General features: G+C 28.3%; 1 long non-coding RNA gene across 1 annotated transcript; it reads right to left on the reverse strand.

Annotated features, from left to right (window-relative positions):
* Positions 1-7,706: 7,706 nt before the first annotated feature.
* On the reverse strand, positions 7,707-8,147 carry LOC129294916 (uncharacterized). Its single transcript, XR_008589458.1, has 3 exons — positions 7,997-8,147; positions 7,866-7,911; positions 7,707-7,755 (listed from the first exon to the last, which is right to left on the reverse strand). It is a non-coding gene; the product is annotated as an uncharacterized LOC129294916 (long non-coding RNA).
* Positions 8,148-11,980: the final 3,833 nt, after the last annotated feature.

Consider the following 11,980-nt stretch of genomic DNA (forward strand, 5'->3'; position numbering starts at 1 on the left):
CATCTTGACCTCCACAGTACGGAAATACATTTTCTTGCCCTATAATCTGCGTCATGTGCATGTATCATATTTGGCAACTCTGTAACAGAGTGAAACTAGTGTTAATATATTTTAATTAGATTATCATTTGTATATATAAATATATTGTACAGCTCTACAAGTGACACTTCTAATGCGAAATGAGGAAGTCGAGGCTTGCTCACCAAAATTAAACATGTCAGAAATCACAAAGAGGATGTTCAGTTTGAATTTGGGTTTTGATTGAATCTAGAATCTGAATTTTGCTACTTCGCTGTTGATTGAACACTCATTTTTATTACTCTTTTTTTTTAATTTCATAAAATGAAACGCACTATTTTTTTTTTTAATTTTCCTACATTTAGTCAATCCTTAAAGTCATTTCAGATAATAGAAGTTATTTCTTTAAAGAGTTAAAGATCCCCCCACCCAAATGCTAAACTTTTTTTCAAAGAGCACTAGACATTATGTATTGATAAGTGAAGTAATTATTCTATAGATTATTTTTTTAAAGGAGCAAAAAAACCTTCTGTTAGGAAATCGTATATCTCACTGTTATTTGCATACATATATTATGTGGATTCCATTACCATCTAACATGACTTATTGTTGTAAGGTTAAAGTGTTAATTTATTCCTAAACTTTTTTAAAAGCATTTGGCACCCTGAAACTTTGTAAAATACAATAAAATAAATATTTATTTTAATACTTTTTTTAGAAGCATTTGGCACCCTGAAATTTTGTAAAATAAAATATAATAAATATTTATTTTAATAAAATTTTATTGATGACTCATTTAGTTTTTAGAAATTTATAGGTAATTTGTAAATTAAAAAAATATGCTAAATTATAAGTCTTCCCCCAAAACTACATGAAAGAAGAAAAGATTAGAATATTTGACTTAAACAGTATTAATTTTTTATAAGGCCTTTTTCTATAATTTATTTATAAATATTGTTATTATTTACAAATCTTCACACACAATTTATAAGTCAGCTTTTAAGATAAATGATTTTTTTAAGGAGGACTTAAATAATATTAATTTTTTATAAGGTCCTTTTATGTAGTTTATATATATATATATATATTATTTATAAATATTTACACATAATTTACAAGTCAAATTTTAAGATACATAAATTTTTAAAGGAGGACTTATTAATTTTGGAGGAAGACTTATAATTTAGTATATTCTTTTAGTTTACAAATCATCTATAAATTTCTATAAAATTAATTAATTCATTAATAGTTAGAAGATAGTTTATAAATTTTGGATGGGTATTTATAAATAATAATATTTAAATTATCAAAATATTAAAATATTTAATATTTTAATAAGATTTTATTAAAATAAATATTTATTAAATTTTATTTTAATAAGATTTTAAAGTGTAAAGCTCTCCATATTTTCCAAATTTTAAACTGCTACACCCCAACAAGAAAATGGATGCGTGACTAACACGCAATAGCTTTCGCGCCAGTGTGCTTTGGGCGTTGCATGTTCTAACATGCAAGAGAAAATCCTGCCTCATTTAAGTAATTGGCTAAAGTTATATACTGAAACTATAATGTGTAAATCATGTTGGTGTGGACCCTCAAATTCTTGGTAGTTGATTATGGTCATGCTGATACTGGAAGGAAATTTATTAGACTTGAAGAAAGGCTATTAAATTTTCTTTCATATTGAATAGGATGTTTGGAGGGAAGAAGATTTGGCTTGATATAAGTTCAAGTGTGTAATTATGTCTTAAACATTTTGGTTGTTGTAGGAGGAAAATGTGTTCAAATAATATTCTTTTCATATTTGGATTGATTATTATATACGGACTGAAATTGGGGAGCTGGATAAACCCAAATATTGACACTGGAAATTTTGGGAGATTTGAACAAAAAAGAGCTTAGAATTTTAATTTGGAGATTTATGCTTGTAAGGTGTTTGATAAAATGTTTGAAAGGAAAAATTGAGTTATGATAAAAAATGCATGCAATAATTGTTTTCTTGTTGATTAAATTATCGGTTGTTAATTTAAAGGGCAAAGTTGCTTGTTTCTATAATAATCTTAGGTATACTTTTATAGAGAGAGTTTGATGCAATGTTCTCGAGAAGGTTTTGAAGTTAAGATTTTTTCCTTTTCTACTTTCCCACATGAGTTTGGATTGAAAAATTTGGGTTATAAATTATATAAAGAAGAAAATGATGATGGTATTGCTTAGGGATACATCACTAGGGATTTAAGAACTGTCACGTCCCAACAAAAATGAAAGTGACTAGTGTGGGATATATGTGCAAACAACAAACACACTTACAGGGATATATGTACAAACAACATACGCACTTACACTGGCGACCTTGAAGGCGGAGGAGGAGGGAGGAGAAAGTGAATATAGCAAACATGCTTCTGGTTCAGCGTTTCCCCCTGTCTCTCGATGATTCTTGAAAAATCAGAAAAATGGAGAATGGAGAAAGAGAAGACAGCAGCGTGTGCTTTAATCTCTTTTATTATTATTTTAATCAAAAGGGTATTACGGTAATTTAACCATAAGCTCGAATAAAAAGACTGGCTTTATGTAGGTTCGAACACAAGACCTAATAAATATGTAACTTACATAAAATCCACTAGACCGCCACTCCTTTCTGATTTATCTGCTCCATAATTAATAAATTTATAATCAAAATAGTTCTTCACAAATTATTATTATAATTAATATATATAACTTTTTATTTTTAAAATCAAAAATTCTAGATTATTACATTTTCCCCCCTAGGAAATTGGGCCGGCCTCTGAATTTAAACATGTTTGCCCCAATCATTAAATAAGCACATATGCTCAGTGCATGTACCGCTTTTAATTTTTCAAGTAGCCTCTTTTGAGAATGGTTGCATCACAATACCTTCATTGATGTGATTTCTTTTGATCTTAGCTTCTTTATTTGTTTATGAAGAATAATCACAAGGTCTTCCTTATAAAAGAAGTCTAAGTTTATTTGATCAACTTAGGAATATTTTTGTAGCATTAATATATGAAACATCGAATAAATGCCCAATAATCAAGGTGGTAATACCAACCAATAAGCGACAGTGCCAACTCTCTTAAGATCTTGAATGAGCCAATATACCTCAGGCTCAATTTGCCCCTTTTTCCAAACCTCATCACCCCTCTCATAGAAAACACCTTAATAGATATTTTGTCCCCAACTTCCTCCAAGAACCAAAATACCATATCTTAGCATAATGTCTAGAATTTGAACTGTGCTTTCATATATATAATTAGTTAATGATAGTAACTAAAGCTTCTTGAAAGACTTGCTACAAGCACAAGCTAATTTAATTAAAATTTTTGATCAAAAACTAAGATAATAAAGCTGTATGCAATTCTACACTCTTTCAATCTTTATGTGATCATATATCAATTTCTCATGTTTGGCCTTAACTTGCACACAAACTAAGTAGCATGAAATAAAGTCTATTATGTCCTTCCTCATACCACCTTATAACACAAATATGTTAACTATTTTCTAATTTTATAAATCTGAGTACATCTTCACTAACCTTGTGAATACTATTTGTTGTACAATGAGCTCAATCTACTTCTTATAATACCCCCCTAGTCAACAGCAATTTCAACACCATTCCATCCTCTTACCACTATCAATCACTTGCATAAATTTGGTTTACACTTCAAGCACCAATAACCTTATTGATTAAAGAAGAATCATTTTCCACACAAGTTAAAATACTCCTATCTCAAATTTGAAATTTATTCTATATTGCTCAAATTCATGAATTTTTCTGCTTAAATAATTCATTTTTATATAAACTCTACCAAAAACTGATGAAAACATTATAATAATAATCCTTGAGCAATCCCATCATATTATTCTTAAAATTGAAAACATTATAATAAAACCGATGAAAACATTATAATAATAATCCTTTGATAACAACTTTTAAAGACTTTTACAAGATTTAAATCCTACCAAAATTCCACTTTCCTCTGACTTGACTTTGTCAAAAAAAAAATGTTATAGAAAACAATGATAATGCCCAAGTAAAACCCAAGAATATTTGAATCCATCAACCATAATGGTAATTGTCAATTCTGAACTCTTACCATACTTGATATGTCTAAATTTCATCTAGGCATAACATAGCATAAAAGATTACTTGACTTACCATAATTCATGTTTTTAAGAATTTTGGCATAATCATTGTGAACTCCTTTAATTAGGTCAAAGTTTTATCTATACATTTTATCATAAATTTATCAAAAAATTATCTAAACATCATACTCATCTTATTCATAAATGATATTACTACTCTCGCTCTTAGTCATATTTTTCCTTTTCATTTCACTTGCTCTCTCTACACTATTCGCCACCAAAGACCATTTTAACTCACTTAGGATGCTTAAAACATCTTATCAGTATCCAATGTAGTTAATTTAAGAATAATAAAGCTTAATCCTTCTCTACCTAGTTTAGTACATTATGAACACATAATTGATTCTAGAATTTAGATGGACGGAACTAGAGCTAGGAACATCCAATTGAAGCAAGCTAGGATTCCGTGAAAAGATATATTTATCCACTATACTGTTAAAATTTCAGATTCATTGGAATCTGTTTAGTCCAAGAAAATCATAAAACATTAGAGCTGGTACAAAAGATGCAAAACTATTTCATGACAACTTTCTGAACTAAATTCAAAAATTTATAAAATATTCTATAGTGCTTCAAAAATTACCATATTTGGGCGAATGAAACTTCTACATGCCCCCTAAAAGCATGCCAAATTTCAGCTTGAAACTCAACATGTAGGACCAACAAGTGCAGACATGAGTCTTACTGCTCCTTTGGTTCTGTTTTGAAGACTCAAATTCTTAAACTTGTATTCTCTTGTAATTGTTTATTACAAACATATTTCTAACCATTTAGATAACATATAAATGTGGTTCAATATTTATGATTGTCCACATAACTCAAAATGACCACTTGACTTGCATTAACACATATTAAGTCATGTATAATTCATATTAAACCAAATTAGTTCCTACGATCCCCTTTATGCCATAATTCAAGTTTCTCATCTTCAAATCTTATTCTCACATTATATATGACCTGTTTAACTTCCAACAAACTCATTTGAACCCCCATTATGAGTCAAAAGTTTAAATTTTTACACTTTGCTCTTCATGCCTTATCCTTAGCCTAGAGTTTGGTATTTCAGAATTACACGTTTCTCATTAAAATGATGATTCAATTGGTGTTCATAATTCTTACTTCCACATCTTTTATAATAATTTAATCAAATAAACCCAGATAGGCATTTATGAAAAGTCATCATGAAATCTTGTACCTTGAATCAATGGTAAAAGTTTTATACATCTGATCAGCCAAAAACTATCTCACTAATAAGACTCGCTAACATGTAAATATACTCAGTCATATAATAACTAGTAGCATTAAAATCAAATGATACATGAGTCTTGTGAGAGCTAAATATTATAATACTTGCATATGATTGCTATATTATGTCATTGGGTTTCTTATCTAGTGAAGTTAAGTATTGCACATAAGATTTGACAATGATTTCTAAATCCCTTTCTTGGAATATATTTGCTTATCGTCTAGACAAACCCAGCCAATAATGACATAGAACTTAGAGTATGCTGAATTAATCTATGACTCAAATTATATGATTTATAGAGCTATTCTTCTAAACATGAATTGAAGTAATTCCTACACAAACTTTTCATCTTTTCCCTTTTTTTTTTCTTTTCTTGAGTAGATGTTGTGTGTGTGTGTGTATTCTTGGAATTGAAGAGGGATCCTTCTACACTTTAAGGTAAAGCATCTACTAAGGGTCTTAGAGTTCTACCTCTTCAGTCATGCCCCTATGGCACTTTTGATCTTGGGTGTATCAGCTTCTTTCTAAAATGAAAACGCAAAAATCGTTAAGCTTAATAAAATTTATAATACATAGAAGAAAATGAGCTTTAAAAGTAAGAACATATTACTAAGTTGAGTTTAGGCTTTATGAAAAACTCTTTTGCTTCAAATCCTTTTACTTGATACTTAGTGTCTAGACAACATTTCTCACTATGCAAAGAGTTAAAGTAAATCTTTAGCTCGAGATAAAAAACTATAGATTAAGGAAAGGTAATAACAAAGAAAGGAACAACATTCAAGGACCCTCTATAAGACCTTTATTAATGCATCAATTATGATTATGCTTGGATTTATAATGATAATTGAAACCCTAATGAAAAGTCCTTGCTCTACATAGCTATAGAAAACCTAGGTTCTGATATCATCTGTCACGTCCCAACAAAAATGAAAGTGACTGGCATGGGATATATGCATAAACATATATTCCTTAAGTCTTGATTAAGAAAACTCTAATATGATATTTTAATTCATTTGAAATAGGATTAAAATTCATTGCAACATTTTTATATAAATAAAAGTTTACCAGACTTCTTGAAAAAAATTTAGGCAAAAACCCCCTTCTTAATAAAACCTCCCAAAAAGAAATCCACTACCATTTTACAAACAATAGTAGCAGCAAGAAACTCTATTCCCAACAACAGATAACAAAAATATAAATAATAAAGATAAGGATGCTAACTACAGCTTATGTGGAGCACCTGATATAAGAGTTGACAAAAAATAATACATAGATTTAAGTTTACATTAAAATAAGCTTGATCTAGAATTTCCCACTTCAATTGAATACTACAACCTCTCAATGGTCAGCAGAAGGTACAACATCAGCTAACGTATCTGAGGCCAAACAAAAATACTTTCTCGTGAATAACGTCCCAACAATAAATAATTGAACATAAATAAATGAAAAATTTAAAACAATTTTGTAAGTTAAAGAGAGAGAATAATCCTCATAAAAATTTAATACACTTCAAAATTAAAGAATTCTTTATAATTTTAAATGATATCTTGAACTATTAAATTATTACATCAAATATTATCACTTGATTTCCAAGATGCAGTTAAACGAAATAAATAATTATAAATAAATTACTAATTAAAGTCAATGTGATATAAAATCATCAAATAATTAAATTCATATTTTACAGGAACTTATCAAAATAATTAACAAATGTGAATACATAGTCCACGAGGGTAAATAATCAAATGTGGCTTATGTCATGAAAACAAACGTGGACACATAATCTATAAAGGTAAGTAACCAAATATAGCATGAGTTATAAAATAAATGTAAACATACAGTCCATGAGAGTAATCTAATCAAATGCGGCTTAAAGCCACGAAAATGAATGCAGGTGCAAAACTCATTAATAATAAATGTGAAAACAGAGTTCACGAATATCACACTAACTAGTTATTAACTATGACGCACTAAGTATATAAAGTTCCCTTTTAAATTCACTTTCAAAATGCGAGAAAAAAATTATCAATTTTAAAATATAATTTCTCATTTTAATATTAAACTTGCATAGAACATATAAAAATATAAATTTTTTTAAATACAAAAATTCATAATTAATATTTTATAAATTATCCATCAATTTTATAATTAGCTTTATTAAATAAAAAATTATTAAAATTTATAAAAGCATCTTCACTAATTTTAAATATATATCATAACTTTAGTGTGCCTAAGTACAATAATTCATTTTTTGAAACTTCATTCAAATTTCCCTTCGCACCTGGGAATTCAGATAGGGAGGGAGAAGAGCTCAACGCCTATATCTGTAGCTGTACGAACGAGAGACGAGCAGAAGATTCTTCAGCGAAAAAAAAAAAAAAACAGGGGAAGGAAGAAGGAATTGATGTAGTGAACGGGGATGGAAATAACAAAATCAGACCTTCATCAACAGCCTAGCTGGTCGTGCGCTCACCACCATTGATCGACTAGAATGCAGGAGAAAGGAAAAGAAAATCAGTGACGAGAAACAGAGGAGATGCGAACTTAGCGGAACAGCAACAACATACACACCTGCACTAGCGACCTTGAAGACGGAGAAGGAGGGAGGAGAAAGTGAATGTAGCAAAGATGCTTCTGGTTCAGCGTTTCCCTCTGTCTCTCGATGGTTCTCGAAAAATCAGAAAATGGAGAACGGAGAAAGAGAAGACAGCAGCGTGTGTTTTAATCTCTGTTATTATTATTTTAATCAAAAGGGTATTACGGTAATTTAATCATAAGCTGAAACACAAAGATAAAAATATGACTATTGGCTTCATCTAGGTTTGAACGCAAGACCTAATGAATATGTAATTCACATAAAATTTGCCACACTACCATTCCTTCTTGATGTACCTACTCCGTAATCAATAAATTTATAATCAAAATAGCTCTTCACAAATTATTATTATCATTATATAAAACTTTTTATTTTTAAAACAAAAAATTCTAAATTATTACAAGAACTAAACATGGTTGCAAGAGGGTCAATTGAAAGTAAGTTATATCTATTTAAAAATGCATTAAATAAATGGATAGCATCCCAATTAAATTATAAATAAATTTTCTTTTGTTATTAAAAATATTACTAATATTAATATATTTCAAATACCGATTACTTTTGCTAATTAATTTACTCTTAAAATCACAAAATGTACTTTAAGATTTACAAAAATACTTTTGCAAGACATAGTAATCCTTTATTTGATAGAAAATACCATGGAAATTAGTGAAGAATTTTTTTTTGAAACTTTAGTTAAGAATTTCAATATTGAGAGGGACTGAAATTTTAAATAATTCATGCGATTTTGACTTTAAATAGAAAGCTTATCTTCATAATGATTATGTTCTCTCATGTTTGTAAAGCTGATTTCAAAAAGACTATATACAAAACACTGATTGTTAACGATAGTTTCATTGGCCCTTGGTACATCACAATTAACATCTAGCTAGATTGATTTTTATAAGCATTGTACTCACATTTTTTATTCATAAGCTTTGTACTTGCGTTTGTTTTTGTAACTTTGAGTCGCATTTGGTTAGCAGTAATCTCATAGACTATGTATCCACATTTATTTTCATGGCCTTAAATTGTGTTTGGCTAATTACTCTCTTATACTGTATATCCACATTTATCTTTGTGATTTTAAACTACGTTTGATTGATTACAACCCTTATAGACTACGTATATACATTTATTTTTTGTTTTGACAAGTCCTTAAAAAGTAAAATTTGCGTTTAATTTGTTTATCTATACACACACATATAGATCAGCTCTATTTGATTTAAAAAAAATATATATTTACCAAATGTTACTACTTCATTTTCCATTTATTTAGTATAACGATTTGATTTAAATGTCAATCACTTACCATTGTATAATGTGAAAACAAATATTGTTTGAGACAATGCTACTGTTTATAAGGACAAAATGTTAGGGAAGATTCTTTGATTTCAATGCATAGTGATTGTTATATTGAAGTACTTCTTTATTAATTGGTATTCCTCACCATTCTTTAAACTTATATAATTGAGTTATTATTCACTGAAAAATATTTTTAATCTCAAATAATGTAAATAACTTTAGACTTCTAGATGATTGTTGAGGGTATACTTTCAAATTGGAGTTGAAGCGTTATTTTGGTTAAATTTTTTATTGTTGTAAAACTTAAATTCATATATTATACTTTGTAATTTGTAAATTTTGTTCTAAATGCTACACACTGACTATAGTTAGGATTTTTATTTGATTGAATTTGTTATTAGTCTGTTAATAGAAGCTTAGCTCTTGATTGTTGTTTTGTATAATAATAATGTTATAGAGTTTTCGAGACAATCTATTATCAAGGTAGGCTTTTTCTTAAATCATTACAAATTGGGGTTAAGGTGCATTTTTATTCCTAACCTTTTTTTCGAGGAGTAATTTTACTTTTGTACTGATAATTAAGACAATTTTATCATTAAATTATTTTTTTGAGAAACACTAGGCACCTTATATAAGGTTTTTTTTACTACTAAAAAAATAGCTCAAATGTAAAATTGTTTCACTTATTGAGTACAAGGATAAAATTACTTCTCAAGAAACAAAATTCAGTGATAAAAATGCACATTAACCAATGCATATATATGAGTTAGGATCTAATCCCATGTAAAAAATGTGTATGATTTATAATTAGAAACTTTTCAAGTTAAGACTTAAAGGATATAAGTTTACTCATATTTTGAGCCAATCATACCTTAAATTTTTGGGCATGACATGAATAGTTAAAAAAAGCTGCAAGAAGTTAGTTATCATTTGCTACTTAATTCTAATCAATAGCTTACAAATTTGAATTAATCATTGACTTCTAGATCCTTGCACTTCAATAGCTTAAAAAAGTTACAACAAGATAATTGTCATTTGCAACTCAGTTCTATTCAAAAGCCTATAATTGAAGTTATCATTTACAAATTTAAAATAGTCATCAACTTACAAACCCTTGAAGTGGTTGAAAATAGTTGGAAAATGCTAGTTATTATTCACTACTCATTTCTAACCAATAGTCTAATTAAAATAGTCATTTATAGATTTGAAAAAATTACTCATTTTCGTATTCTTGTAATTAAATGCTTTAAAAATGTTGCAAAAAAATAGTTGTCATTTGCTACTTAGTTTAATCGAAATAATCATTTATAAATATGAAATAGTCATTGACTTTTAAACCCTTGTGCTTGAATGGTTTAAAAACGATACAAAAAGTTAATTGTCATTCATTACTTTGTTCTAGTTAGTAACTAATTGAAGTAGTTTTTTTACAAATTTAAAATAATTAATGACTTCCAAACCATTGCAGTAGAATGTTAAAGCTGCAAAATGTTAATTGTCATTTGGTATTGAGTTTTAGTCAATGACCCAAATGAAGAAGTCATTTTAAATGGGAGCAATCTTGTAATTTATCAAAAGACCTAAATATTAGATAAGTTCATAAGGACTGCATAATAATTATCACAATTTACAAATCTCTTTTGTCATTTGCATATTTAGAGGGCATTTTTTTGTCATTCTCTCAACTTTACTTTTTATAAGCATGTGGAGTAGGCTCTATTAATAACAGAAGATATCTCCCTTGAGGTGTGTAGTGAGAAAAAATAATAGACTTCTCACAACTAAATTATTATATACACAAAGACTAAGATTTGAACCCTCAAAATTCTTTGAAACATTTGAGAATGCACCTATTTTGTGTCTAATGTGTTCCCTATACTAAAATGAGATTCAATTAAAACACAACTAGAAAAATTGAAAATAGTAATAGACAAATATGTTACTAAACAACAAAATCTATCAATAATTTTGGATTTCATGATGGATTGTCCATCATTGATTTCAGGCAGAAATATGGAGTCACTAATTTAGTAATAGAAATGAATCCATCATTAAATTAGTGATGAAAAACATCCATCACTAATTGATAAACTTTTATCATTAACTTATTTTATAATTAAATTTTTTTTGTACGTTCAATTATTGCCATATCATCTCTCATGTCACTCCTAAAGTACGTGTCACCCACCACTTGTCATATCATCACTACTTCGGCCTCCATGTCATGTCACATAATTTTTATCATTAACCCCTATAATAAATGATGGATTGAAAATTTGCCATCATATATCCATAACTAATTTTAATTTTTTTAATAGTGAAAAGGCTAAATTTAATAAGAGTAATTTTTTTTTACCAATTAATAAGAGTAAGTTGAAAAATTTCTTTTTTTAAATAATATTTATCAATTACTTAACCATCTCTCTTTAGTTTTAGTGAGATAGTTAAAAATAATTTATATATAAGATTAAAGGAAGTAAATTCCTAATTATTTCAACCCTTCATGTTAGAAGGTCTACTACCATCCAATGACAACCTAGAAAATTGGGTGCTAACAACCTTACCCAAAGCCCGCCAACATGTCCAAAGATAGGTCGACAAATCCTACGGCAACAAATCCAGCATTACATACATTATTAGCACCAATTCTCAGC

The sequence above is a fragment of the Prosopis cineraria genome, unplaced genomic scaffold, assembly GCF_029017545.1.
Source record: "Prosopis cineraria cultivar Desert tree isolate PC_DT_omini unplaced genomic scaffold, ASM2901754v1 PC20, whole genome shotgun sequence".
NCBI lineage: Eukaryota > Viridiplantae > Streptophyta > Magnoliopsida > Fabales > Fabaceae > Prosopis > Prosopis cineraria.